The sequence below is a fragment of the Castor canadensis genome, chromosome 6, assembly GCF_047511655.1.
Source record: "Castor canadensis chromosome 6, mCasCan1.hap1v2, whole genome shotgun sequence".
Taxonomy (NCBI): Eukaryota; Metazoa; Chordata; class Mammalia; order Rodentia; family Castoridae; genus Castor; species Castor canadensis.
In genome coordinates this window covers 154,498,481-154,513,664 of record NC_133391.1, presented here as the reverse complement: position 1 = coordinate 154,513,664, position 15,184 = coordinate 154,498,481, and positions in this window count along the sequence as shown.

The window sequence follows — 15,184 nt, the reverse complement described above, 5'->3', positions numbered from 1 at the left end:
TGCTGTTTGATGAATGAAATTTCCTTGCTATTTATTCTTGCTGGAGAATGATATGTTGCTTTAAATTTCATTTATTTGATATTAATCTTACCACTACTAATTATTTAAATTCACAAGTACCAGGTGCACTTTTCCATTTCTTTTTTTCTCTTTATTGTTTTGCTAGGTGGGGCATTTAAAAAGGTTCATGAAATGTATCAAATATATCATACTTGAATTCACCCCCTTCACCACTCTCCTTTATCTCCCCTCCCCCGATTCCAATTCCTGGAGTAGTTTCAACAGGTATCATTTTTACATTTACATACATGCCTACACAGTATTTGGACTATATTCACCTTCCTAACCCCTTTCCCCACCACCTCCCCACTCACTCTGGTACCAACCCCCCAAGTCATTCCTCATGCAGGACCTGTTCCACCCTCCTGATCTCTGATTTTGTCTTTTCTCTGACTTTTCTAAAGAATGAAGAAAAAAAGAAAAAAAAAATGGCATTTAGACTTGTTTGAATAAAGGTAGCTACACAGGGAGTTTCCTTGTTTTATTTCCGTGTATGTATGTTATAACCCCAGGTGGTTTAATCTCCTCTAATTTTCTTCATTCTCCCTAACGTCTCTTTATTATGGTGATTTCAGTCAGTTTAAGATTTCTATATTCATTCTTGTATAGAAAGTTTATCAACCTTATTCAAATTCTAAGTTTCCTTCTTTTACGCTACCCCTTTATATGTGACCTCCCCTTAGTGTGACCGGTGTTTTGTAATGTATTGTGTTTTAATCTCCATTTCATTAATTTCTGACCTAATCTTTGTTGTTTGTTTCATCTACCTCCTTTGAATTCAGCCTGCTCTTTCTTGTTCTGAGAGCTTGAGGTACACAATAAGGTTATTTGTTTGAATAGTTTAAGATAGAAAATCACAACTGTAAACTCTCCTCTTAGCAATGCCTTTTCTGTGTCTCAATGGTCCTGATCAGTTGTGCTTTCATTTTCCTTTGATTCTAGGAGATTTTTTCCCCTTATTTCTTCAGCAGCACACTGATCATTCCATAAGTATTGTTCGGTATCCATATGTTAAAAAGTTTAAATATTTTCTGTAGATTCCCCTGCTGTTGATTTCTAGTTTTATTTCATCATTGTCAAATAAAATACAAGAAGTTATTCCAACTTTCTTATATTTTTAAAGACATCTTTCCCTAAAATGTGATCTCTTTGGAGAAGTTCTCTGGATTGCTGAGAATAATATATATTTTGTGGCTGTGGAATTAAATATTCTGTAAGTATCTGTTAAGTCCATTTTATTAATTTTGAAGTTTCTTCATTTGTTTATTGTCTGGATAGTCAATCTGTTGGCAAGAGTGGATGATAAAATCACTCACTAGTATTGTGTGATCCTTCTATGCTTTTATGTCTAATAGTGTTTGCTTTTAATGAAATTGATTTCAGCAATGTTCAGTGCATGTATATTTATAACCATTATATCATCTTAATAGATTCTCCTCTTTATCATTGTGGAGTAACCTTCTTTGTCTCTTTTGAATAATTTTGGTTTAAATTTTTCTTTGTCAGATGAACTTATCACTAACTAGTTCTGTTTGGTTTGGGGCTTCATTCTTTGGAAAACATCCTTGCATTCATTCACAGTAAGTCCATATTTATCTTAAGCAGTGATGTGCATTTCTTATAGGCAACAATTGCTTGTATCCTGTTTTCTAATCCAATCTGCCAATCTGTCTTTTGATTAGAGAATTGAGACTACTAATATTCAGAGTTTTGATGGAAATATATGTATTAATCCCTGTCATTTTGGGGTTCCTAAAGTATGTGATTCTTTCCTACTTCTTATTTACTTAACTGTCATCCAAGAAGATTTATTGTTTACTATATTTTATGGCTGTATTTTTTTTATCTTCTGTGTATCTGCAGTGATGGTTTAGTGGACATGAATTCCTTTAGCTTTTCTTTAACATGGAAGCTTTTTATTTTTTCTTAAATTATGAAGGATAGCTTTGTTAGCATTGCAGTTATTTTCTTTCAGGTTTTGAAATGCATCATTCCACACACTCATTGCTTTTAAAGTTTTGGTTGAAAAATTTGGATACCAAGTATTTTAACTATAATGTGCCTTGGAGATGCATTGTACAGGTCTTGTCTGTTTGGAATCCTAAAGGCCTCCTGAATCTGTGTAACCATCTTTCTTTCAAGACTGCAGAAATTTTTTATATTAATAGAGGGAAATAAATTACCATCACTATACAATTTATTTCTCTAATTTATACATCTAGGACAATTGTATGAACAAATCTTTCAAGATAAATATACTTTTTTTTATTCATTATAGTTAGCACAACTGTCATCTTAGTTGCAGTATGATTTTTAGTATTTTTACGTTTGATTATGATAGGTGCATTTTAAATAGGCAAGTACCAATTCACTCTTACTTGAGTGAGTTAATTACAAAGAATGGTAGTTGAAGTTTTCAAATATACTTATAGAATTTATTGATATGTGATATTCATGTTTTACTGTTAAATTGAGCTATGAATTTGTTGGTATAGAATATTTTTGAACTTTGAGAAAAAATCCATTGTCTTTTCTGTTATTCTCTTTTCTAATTATTTATAATTTTGATGGATGCTATTAAAACATATTAATATTATTTAGCTAATGTTTTCACATAAAGTATCTCTGGTTTGATGGACTAAGCTAAAAAAAAAATCACTTCCCACACTCATGGAGGCTGAAAATGTGAAACCGAGTTTTCAGCAATATTGATTTCATCTTAGGCCTCTCTTCTCAATTTGTAGATGTCAATCTTCTCCCTGTGTCTTAAGATTATCTTCCCTATATAGCTGCCTATATCTCTGTCCTACTCTTCACTTCTTAGAGCAACACCAGTCATTGCTAATAGTATTGAACCTTAATCATGTCTTTAACATTGCTATTTCTATATCCTGTCACTTTATATTGCAAAGTTATTATTAACCAACATAAAAGGAACCAACACTATGCCAAACACTAAACACAAATTACTCATTTGTTGACAAATTTAATAACTTAAAATTTTAGGAAGCTAAATTGAATCAATTTTGTGTGGGGCCTGTGTGTACACACATTGACAGATGTATCTCTTTGAAATGTATAGTGATGCCATGCAGAGCACTGTATTGTTTGTTTTTAAATTATTGGAGCGTAACGTTCTTATTAAGTGAATTTCCATTTCTTTAGAGAATCTATCCATGCCTTTTTTAAAACTTATTCTCTTTCTATAGTTCTTCTTTCTTTTATTTCATATTTAAATACTTTATAAATAATTCATTTTTCATTACTAGTTTTGCAATCAAGAATTCATTTTTTTTCCTAATAATGCTTTGAAATTACACAAGTTATCTTCCTTTACTTTGTATTCATTCACCACTTGTTTGAATTTTTTGCACATTATATTTTGTTATATATATATGTAAATAGATACATATATTTAATATCTACATTTGTTTATCAGAAATATTTGAATTTGAGTAGGTAGTTTTGGGGAAGAACATAGCTAAGAGGTTTAATTTTTAAATACTTTTTGAATAAATTATCACTCATTACCTGTGGTCTTCTTTTAGTGGGGCCATAAGTCTCCTAGCTCTTTGGAAACTCCTTCTAGGATAAGTACATCCACTAGGCAGGAAACCATCATGCTAATAAATGAGGGTGTTCTCACTTCACACCCTTCAACTAACTGTGGAAAGCAGTTACAGAAGTCACGCCACTGGCTTTTTTCCTCTCATGAGCTCACCCAGGCCATTCATCTTGACTAGGAAGAAAGAGTGAATGCAACCTTTACTATGTGTCTGTGATGTTGCAATAGGTCAATACAGCAGTGTTTTCTCTTTCTCATGGCTTATCCATGTCTGTAGAGCAAAACAGCATCATTGTTTATTTTTCTTTCTTTTCTTTACAGGATTTTTCACTGAGCCTCATCCTAATCCTACCCAAATTTTAGACATTTGATAAATATTAGTACTATGCATTCTTTTTAGTATTTCCAACTTAGTCAAATATGGAGCTTTCTCTAACTTTGTGTTTTCAGAAAAATATCAAATGGCTATTACCTTAAAATGTTTATATTCTGTTGTCTTTACCCAAATATTTCATTTTATGATTTTAAGCTATTGTAAATTAACCATAATGTTGTCTTAAGATCTTATCTATTATGCTTTAGGAATATAATGATATTCATCTTTCTAAAGTATGAGTAGCTTGCTATTAATCTATACAAGTAAGTAAAATCTGTGTATTTTTATATCTATCTTCTAATCTTCCCTCTCACTCCTTAAAATACAATACATTTAACTACATTTTCTTAGTGATAACATTACCAAGTCATTAGTTTTTATGTGAGGGTGAAGTCTATCTAATGACCTGTCTGGAGTGTGTCATGATGAAAAGAAACTATGAAATGCAGCTCTTCCACAGCTCTTTAGGAGTCAGACTGTACAGAAACATTCTTTTATGATATCTATCTGTAGAAGCAGGCGGGCCCTGGAGTAGTGACAATTATTTTAAATACTACCAGAAGCAAATCAGATTAGTTTATTTTGATGTCTTATTTACTTAATTGCAAGTTGATAGGAAAATATATACCAAGAATTTGATTATGGACACAAAAATCTCACAATCTTCAACTCTTTAAACATAATCTAATTAAAAAATGTTATCAGAAAGTTTCATGATTCTGAATCTTGGAAATTCGAACATTGGAAATTCCAGTTCTTTCCATTTTTTCCCTCTGAGTAAACACCCACACAATAACTGCAGGCAGCTGAAGCATTGTGTGGTGTGGACAAACATCTTGCCTTTTTGCCTTCAGGCCCACTGCAGGTCTTATTTAGTTCAAGTCATATAGACTCTGTCATGAGGTGTGGAGAAAAATAGTGACTCTGCTCCAACTACATTATGGAAACCATTCTCATTGAAGCCCTCCTAAAATCACCAAGACATAATGCACATAAACAACCCTCAAAGTTTTTGAGTTATTTTTTACTTACTGCGTCTTAAACATTTTAAATGTAAAGTTAAAAACCCATAGCGGGGAAAGTACATACATATCTATAATGCTCATTGTTTCTATCCAAGAGTTACCGATATGTTGACCACCTTACTTGTTCTGCTTTATGGGTTTTGCTACTATGATGACAATTTGAAAGCAAAATCCAATATTTTATGTAATTTTTTCCTATAAATTCCTCATTATGAATAGCAAATTATTATATGGCGTTTACATTGTAAGCACTTTTGCAAATGTTACAATGTAAATCCACCCAGCACAAAAATGAAAAAAATTCTTTAAAAAATATAAAAAATTTATTTTAAAAATATTGTGACATACCAATTTTAAGCTGGGTGTGATAGTACCTGCCTATAATCTCAATTACTCAAGAGGCAAAGGCAAGAGATTCTGGAGTTCTAGGCCAGTTTGGATAAAGTTAAGGACTCTTTATTTTAAAAACAAAATGCAAAAAAAAAAGGGGCTGATGGTATGTTTCAAATAGTAGAGTGCTTGCCTTGCATGCAAGAAGCTATGAGTTCAATCCCCTGTTTCACAGGAAAAAAAAATAGATTTTCAATTTAGAATGTTATTTCAAGAAATAAGATGTTTAGTGACCAAAATATGCTCCTTAGCAAATGATTATGAATGCAAATAATTTAATAATCTAATAACGTTTAGAATTTTCATGTAGCTAGTCTAAACTAGAGGTGTTCTTGTGAAGATTTAGTATTTAGAGAAAAGCAACTACAACAGTGAATTATTATTTGTTTATCAAATTTTATCTTGTTGTTCAGGAATAAGATTCAGATATATAGACAATGACCCATGGAAAATTTGCTACATTTTATGTTGAATAATACTGATTATAATAGTGAAAACATGAGTCCTGGTCATAATTACTAAACAATTAAGTGGCAAGTAATCACTCCTAAAATAGAGATTCCAAGCAATGAGATTAAATAACACACTAAAATAGTCTTCAAGAGTATTAATAAATTGCCTGGCACCCTTGCCTCACACCGTAAATCCTAGCTATTCATGAGACAGAGATCAGGAGGATACTGGTTCAAAGCCAGCCAGGGCAAAGAATTCATTAGTTCTTGAGACCCTACCTCGAAAAAAATCCTTCCAAAAACAAGGCTGGATCAAGGTGAAATCCCTGAGTTCAAGCCCCAGTACTGAAAAAAAAATTGATAAACAATTTCATCTTAAATGCAAAATCATTACCTGATCATTAATTTTTGCTTACATACAGAATTATAAGCATACATTTGAATACTCTGTTGCCAAAGAGTACTGCTCCAATGCTTTCATTCTTTTAGACAATGTTTATATATCATGGTAAATTTTTGAAATACCAGACACCCCATTTTTCAACTTTGCTTGTTAAACATAATGAGAAAAATCCTAGCATGGAGTTCTAGGAAATATTTTCTTTTGTGTTAAATGTAGAGAGATATGAGATGAATTCAGGCCAATGACATAAGGGAGGTGGGCACACAGGCATCAAGTGACCTGAGAATGCACAAGTACCATGTGACCAGGTGGAAAGCAGTAAAAGGAAGACAGAAAATCATCTAGCCATGTAAAGTAGAAAGACAAAAGGTGGCCTCCTATTGCACCAATGTCATTGTGGAACTACCTACTGGAACCTTGAAACAACTTACTCCAGATTCCCCACAACATGAGTCATGCACTATTTTGTAGAAGAATGGTAGCATGTTATTCAGTTTTTGTTTTGCACATGAAAATATCCTAACAAAAATAGTTTTGATTTAGAAGAAAGCTGAAGTCTAAAACCTGTGATTGACCTACTGAGTAACAAAATGAACAAAAACATCATGAAGATAGTTTAGCTGTCTTTTCATTCTGACATTGGAAGATAATTCACTTTTATTTATTTAATCACATAGTAAGTACAATACACATCACAAACTACTTTAAGAGTATAGATGTATTTTACTCTAGCTTTTCGTTTTTGATTTTGTAAGAATTTTAGACATGTGACTTCTAAGTGAAACTCGATAAATTGTATTTAGGTAAAGAAGAGAAAATTAGTCTACATCTTTCAAACTTCTTAAAGTATCTCAGCATGTTTCATGATTGACCAGGTTCAATAAAAATTTAAAACTAAAACTAACCATGTTACTGCACAGTAATTTTTACTTATTTATTTTTCAGTACTAGAGATTAAACCTAGTGCCTTGTTCGTGCTAAAGCAACACCTTTCCACTGATTACATTCTCAGCCCTCTTCACTGTAATTTAAATAATTTTTGAGTGTTGCCTAAAGTTATTCTTCTTTTCAAAGTTGCTGATAATGTGATTACCAGCCTCTAAGTCATATTATTTCTAGTGAGGTGAATGTATCTGCTTACTCTGTTCAATGCTCCTTGCGTACCCTCCAACTTCTATCACCTAGTTTATCTGTAGATACTGTTGTCTCTGATTTTTATCCCAAGTTCTCAAAATATCATCCCTGCTGATACCACACATTTATTTAGTATATTACATGTTTACTAGCTCATGGGCATATGGTGAATTTAATACTCAGAGTATAGAGATGTATATGCCCATCAGACAACCTAAAACAGCAATGTCTGAGAAAGGGTTTCTGTGGCTTTCTGAAATAATGAGAACTTTCAGAATGTGAGAATGAGAAAAAAAAACTTATTTCTGAAATCATATTTTAAAAAAATTTAAAGTAGTGAGTTCTATTATATTCTTCTCATTGTGCTTTGTTTTATATTAGAATTCTCTTAACTAAATCCTAATTATCTGTCTTACTAGGGTAGGTGATGCCTTGCATTTTATTTATAGCTTATAGACAGAATCAATAGGGGTAGTTTCTAATATATTACACTATATGTGATCCTAACCATCAGCATAGTGTGCAAAATTATGCACAAAGAAAATAGGGAGAGAAGTAAAATCTTCAAAACATTTTAGCGGCATACAATGCCATGGAAATTTACTAATTACAATGAAAATACATATTTACATGTTGCCATATTTTGAGTGTATCCCCTAAAATTAATGTTTCTAGATGTACTTCCCAATGCAGTGTTGGGAGAAGGCCTCAGTAGCAAGCATTTAGAAGTGAGTAAAGGTTATTATGTAAAGGCTGTGGGAGTGGTTTAACTCTCTCGTGTGCTTGCCTTTCTGCCTTTCACTATATGAAGAATCAGCAAAGGATCTTGCTGGATGCTGGCACCTCGATCATGGATTTCTCTTCCTACAGAACTGTGAGCCAATGAATTTCTGTCAGTTACAAATTACTCAGTCTCAAGAACGCTGTTATAGTAGTAAAAATAGATTAAGACAGAAATTGTTACCAGAGGGATTGAGTATTGTCATAGAAAACTCCTGAAAATCTGAAAGTAGCTTTGGAATTGGGTAATGGGTAAAGGTTGGAAGAATTTGTAGTAATAGTCTAGAAATAATCCTATACTGCCATGAGCAGAGAATTAACAGAAGTTTGGTGAGAATTTAGAAGAGGAGAGCTATATAGAAAGTCTGAACTGTCAAAGTGATTATGTAACTGATCAGAAAAAGAACAGTGGAGAAATTTGGACATTAAATACCATTTTGTTGAAGTCTCAGATGGAAATGAGGAACAAGGTAATGGAAATTGGAGGAAAACCCATACTTCTTAGAGTGACGAAAAATTTGTGAATTATTTTTCATTGTTTTAAAATGAACTAGTATATCTGGAACAAATGATTTCTAACCAGCAAAGCTTTGAGAAGGCTGCATCATTTCTCCTAACTGCTTATAATAAAATGTAAAAGGAGAAAAATTATTTAAAAGCAATCTTATGTTTTAAAGACTAACAAGTGATTAATGATTGAAAGGAAGATTGAAAGGAAAACAGAATGTAGAGATTTAAAAAATACCCAATCTACCCTTATAATGAATCAAAAGACATATTTTGAAGAGCAAACCAAGGGTATGGCCAAGGGACTGTTGACTAAGAAGATAGGTATGACTTGAAGATAGTCAGGTGCTATTCATCAAATCAGTCGAATGGTGTTAGTTCTGCAGGTGCACAGGATAAAAGATTATGGAGGCATGGCATAGCTACCAGATTCATGAATACAGCAATGCATAGAAGAGCTGTGAGGGAAGGGCCATCCCAGAGATTCCAGAATTGTCATCACTAGCTCTACAACACCACCCAGGGAAGGTACAGGCATGAGACCTTACCCTGTAATGCTCATGTGCGGGCTGAATCCTGTAAAGCCAGATGGGCAGAGCTGCCTGAGACCTTGAATGCCTACCCCTCATCTTGGTGTGTCTAGAAGATGGGACACAGAGTAAAAGAAGTTGTTTTAGAAACTTAGGTTTTAATGTTGTTTGCTGTCAATCTTTTCTACTTGCTTACTTCTCTTCTCTCATTTGGATTTGGCATGTCTGCCCTATGTGTGACCCACTATTGCCTACTGGAAATATGTACCTTGCTTTTGTTTTATATGATCACAGCTGGAAAGGAATTTACATGTGGATAAATGACACCTTAAAAATCATTCATATGATGATGAAATGACAATTTGTACTTAGGCCCTAAAGGTGAGGCTAGAATGAATTGGGACTTTTAGAGCGATTGGGATGATACCAATAGTTTTTTGCATATAAAAAGGTTGTAAATTTTGAGTATAAGAGGTAGAATATTCTGTCCTCCAGAATTCACAGGTACAGTATTAGTAGCTGGGGCATGATGAGAGGTTCTGAGATTCCCATATGAATAGATTAATCTCACTATGAAAGTTCACAGGAATGAGTTTGTTCCTGTGTGCTCTTGCCTTTCCACCTTCTACCCTGTGATGCCTAAGCAAGAGGTCCTATGCCAAATGGCGGCAACTTAATCTTGAACTACCAAACATTCTAAACAGTGAGCCAATAAATTTCTGTTAAATATGTTTTACAGTCTTATAGAGCTGCTCAAGATGGACTATGTTCAATGGTTGCATAAAATTTACAAATAAATATGGCACTTCACTTTGAAAATATCCAGAAATTTGTAAGTCATTGTCAGAAAGATTGCAACTTGTTACTTATTATGAAGTGGTGGTGAAAGTATGTCCAAACTTCAAGAGGGAAATTTGTAGCATCAGATGTTAGCTGGTGTGAACTGAATTAACTCACAAATGTTTCAGGTGTTGTGTGTGTGTGTGTGTGTGTGAGCACACATATACATGCACTTGTGTATTTCTAGCAGGCTTGATTCTACTGGGAGCAATCTTTTCTGCTCACTTAATGTTGTTAGCAGATGAAATCACATGCAAGCAAATGCAACGTTGGCCATATGGTCAAAAAGTTCCCTAATAATCATGTCAGAACAAATTTCTTGTTCAAAAAATAGTATTATAAAAGAATGGATTATGTACAGAAAATCCTTCAGTCTTAAACATTAAGGAAGCAAATGAATTTGTGTGAAGTTGCTGTGTTTATAAAATGTCTCCAGGAAAAGATGCTAAAAAATATCATTTATTTATATCAAGGCAAAATACAAAACTAAAAGGAATCAGCTCATCTAAATGTGTCTATGCTCTCCACTCATTCTGTACATATCCTTGACTCCTTGTGTAAGGGGAAAAAAAGAAACTTTAAATTTACTTTTCAAGACAATAATTTTCATTTGTATCTTCCAACATAGAAGGATTTACTAATGTTTCAGTTAATGTAAAATGTTTCAAGTGCCTTTTGTAATTCTCTTCTTTAAACACTTTTGGGATGCAGCCACTATTAGTCTTCATAATATTGGTTTCAATGGTTCCATATGGTTCATCATAATAAACAGTCTTTGGGAGCAAACACCCCACAATATTGTTAATGCATCTCCTTTTCAAGGGTGAGTTAAAACATGACTTTGATGGCTCCTCCCATAGTTTTTACAAATAGTCAGTGTCCCCTTCTGATGATACATAGTTCCACAGTCACTGGAAAATATGGAGGGAGAGCAGATGCTATGAGAATGGTCCACACATTTCCACTAATCACACACCAGCTAGAGTTCAATCAAAAGATGGAATTTTTCATGGGGTGCACCAGCTCATTTCTACAAATCTCAGCTACTTAGGAGGTGGAGAACAAAAGGACTGCAGTTTCAGGGAGGCCAAAGTTGGTGAGACCCCACATCAACAAGATAAACTGTGTGTGATGGTATGTGTCTGAAATTCCAAAGGCAGCCCTGGGCAAAAAATGAGACCCCTTATCTGAAAAATAACTAAAAACAAAATGGGATGGAGGCATGGCTGAAGTTACAGAGTGCCTGCCAAAAAATTGTTGAGACCCTTAGTTCAAATCACAATATTGTCAAACAAAAGAAGAAAATTGTACTTTTAATGATCTAAAAATAAACAGTTTTATTTCCATCAATTTTTGGATTTAGAAGTTCATAAATAATTAAATAATAAGCAAACTATATAAATAAAATCTACTTGAAACTTTAAATATAATCCAAATATAATTTGTTTTAAAACTTTATAAAAATAATAACCATAACAGTAATAATATGACAGATCACATTTCCATACAGTATATGTACAACTTAAAAAATACCAATCTGTTTAATTATCTTTGTCTGTAAACTCAATTATTGCAAGAAACCTGTAAAGTAAGTGCAATAACTATCAGTATTTTTCAATAAAATGCTGGTATCAGACAGGGTAAGTAACTAGTTTGTATTTACAAAGCTATTTATACAATATTTAATTGAAGTAAATTACAACATTGACTTTATTTTTTATTAATTATCAACAGTATTTTGGTCAGAGTTCATTGGTTTCTGTTTTAGAATTTACTTTACTTTCATATTTTTTATCTTTTTGATTTTTTATTAGGATATAGTCATTGTAGAGAAGGGATTCATTGTGACAACTCCAAATAGACTTACATTCTACATTTGTTAGAGCACCCCACAATCTCTCCCTCTTGATTCCCCCCAACAGCCACCTAAAGCAATTCCAAGAACTTTCATTGTTCTATTTCATATAAGTATATGAAGTCTATCAACCATTTTCCCTTAATCTTCTTCATTCATTCTTCCCCTTCCAAAAGTAGCCCCCGACACACTACACCTTTTTTATAGTTGTATCTTTCATTATTAATATCTTGATGTGTCCCTGCTGTGAGTATATTTTATTTTTGTTTGTTTAATCCCTTCAATTATTCTCCTTTACCCCTTCCCTCCCACTCCCATTTTTCAAGCACAAAGCCCTGAATTCAAACCCCAGTATTGCCAAAAAAAAACAAAAATCCACAGGAAAACAAAAAGAAAAAAGGAGATGATCTATCCAATTAGATAAAAATCAAAGCTAGGCCCAACTGTATACCATATATGATAAATCAACTTTAAATATAAATTAACAAATTAAAAGAACAGAGATTTTTCTCATACGCATTTCATTTAATCAATCATCTAAAAGTTTTATAAATTTTACTCATATTTATGACAAAACATGATTATATATGCCTATATAATGTAATTTACAGACATTTTGAACGTTACAGAAATGTACCAAATACCATAGAAACTATTTTAAAAATAATAATATGTGCATGAGACAGAAGTAAATGTAGTCCAGAACATATGAAATAGTTTAAAACACCTCTAAATACAAAGTAAAAAGAGTGGTCAAATAGATAATCTGAATGTTGTATAAATGTTGACACTTCAGATATTTATATTAAATTCTTTAATACTTATAAAATAATATATACCTTCCTTGCAAGTAATCATAAGAACTGATATTTTCTATATGACAAAACAAAATTGACCAACTCTAAATATTAGAATATTTAGTAAACAATGTGAGCCTTTTCTTAGAGGTGGATAATGTTTAGTTCTTACAGTCTTTCCCTTTTCTTTTTGTTCATTTGTACATTCTTATTCAAATTGAAATTTTCATTACAAACACATTTATACTCAAACTTAAGGAGTTAGCACCTTGATTTCTCATAAAATATCGCAATCACATTGAATGTTAATTTATGTCTAATTTCTTTAACCACTGTGAAGAATGTGACAACAAATCACTAAATTCAAAGTATAAAAAGATTTTGTCAAGATAATTGCCTCTTCCCCTATCAAGAAATTACAAAGCTTTGGAAATGTGAACCCTTCATGACACCAAAGAAGAACAGAGGATTCATCTGGGAACTCACATTGATGCACCATAGAAATTATAGGTTAGATAAATATCCAAAAGTATGAGTATCTCAATGAAGCATTGGTACCAAAGGACATTGAAAATTCTTTAGTACTTCAATTTAATATTTTTAAAAATAATACCATCAGAAAAGTTTATAGTTATTAATTATTTTTGTTAATTTGTACATGTGTGTTATGTAACTCTTGTAAACAGTGAAAAGTCATATTAACTAAGCTCTAAAAGACAAGAATTGTCATGTTTAGCAGAAAATATTTCATGTTAGATATACAGATAACCTCATCAGCAATCTGCTTTCTTGTACCTTTGAGAATTTAGATTTCCTTTTTCCACATTAATGTGGATTGCTTCATGAATACAAAATAATCATGAACAATCCTTTCAAAAGGACAGCTAAGGAAACTTAGTTATTTGCTTATTCAATTTCAAATTTCAGTCTGGGAGATCATGTCTCACCAAGATTTTGTTTAAATTTTTCTCTGGAATTAAAAGTGGTGACCCCCCTCCCAGAAAACATGAAATTTTAAATATGATTAAGATTATTTGCATGAATAATTACATCATATAAATAGTTTGAAGTATTCATTTTATTTTTCCCATCTTATACGAGTGTTTTCTATCCTCACTACTTCTTTATAAACCTCTTTCACAAATAGAGTACACATTTGAATGAATGCAAACATCTTTGTTATTAATAATAAGCTATACAAAAATACACTTGACTTAGAAAATTTATGGCTTACCACCTCCTTTTTTTCACACCTTACCCCTTGTTTTCAAGTGTTCTTAGTATACCAAAGAGAAATGTAAAGAGTGACAGCATATAGCTGTTTAGTGCAATACTGTGCAGTAAGTGTTTAAGTGTATTAATTACTTAAAACGTACTCAGTGATTCTGTTGCTCATGCATTATTGACACGAACTTGCAAATAGTATGTTTAAGGTTAAAAAGAAACTATTTTAGAAGTGCATATATCAGGAATAAGAAGACTTGAGCCTGTCTGATATTCCAGTGCTCATTGCAATGTGCAGTGTGATAATAGGCTCAGGCTGCCACCACTCAATAGGGAATCTCTTTGGAAGAGATTATTTTAATCTGAATAACACTAACCAGAAAAATATACGAAGTGAATTTTCAAAACCTTTATCTATTAGATTTTACCCAAAAGGGGATTTTATCTGTTGCTAATTTTTGCACAAAGAATATTTCTGGGGACTGAGGGTGTAGCTCAGTGGTAGAGCCCTTGCCTGGTAGACACGAGACTCTGGTCTGGTACAGATGAGCACTGCAAACAAAGGAACACAAAAAACCAGCCACCAACTCAGAAATTTTTGTTGCAAATATATTTGCTCAATGGTAATTTTCATTAAAAGACACATTTTGTCACAATATTTTACAGCATTTATTTTTCTACCATATCAACAAAAGGGAAACAAATTAGAAAACATAATGGTACATAGACTCCTAAATATAGTTTTAGCATTTCATTTTATGCTTGCCTTGCTTCATTATAAAGTTCATACATTTAGTGAGGAATACTGAAATTTTCATTTTAAAAGTTATGTATATATAAACAAACAAATTAAAATTTTAATAAAATTTACAATGTCAATTAAGTTAAGCATTTTCAAAGTCAAATAAACATGGTAGCTTACCATTTCATTTCCTTAACTTTTTCTTTTTACTTGCCATATCCAATTCCAAAATGATTTTCCAAAACTGATCATAAACTAATTTTTATATTTAACTATCATGACAACTGAAAACAAGTTTACTTCCAGAAATTATACACTGCTTTTATAAGCATCATATAAATATGATTTTTTTATAAACTTCAGTATAAATGTTCATTATGATTCCTAAGTGGGTTTTAAATTTCTACTTTCATTTTCTTTGTTTTTAAATCTTCTGTGATCATTATACTGTCTATGAAATGTATAATTACTCAAAACTCCCTTCATGATGATTTCGAATACACT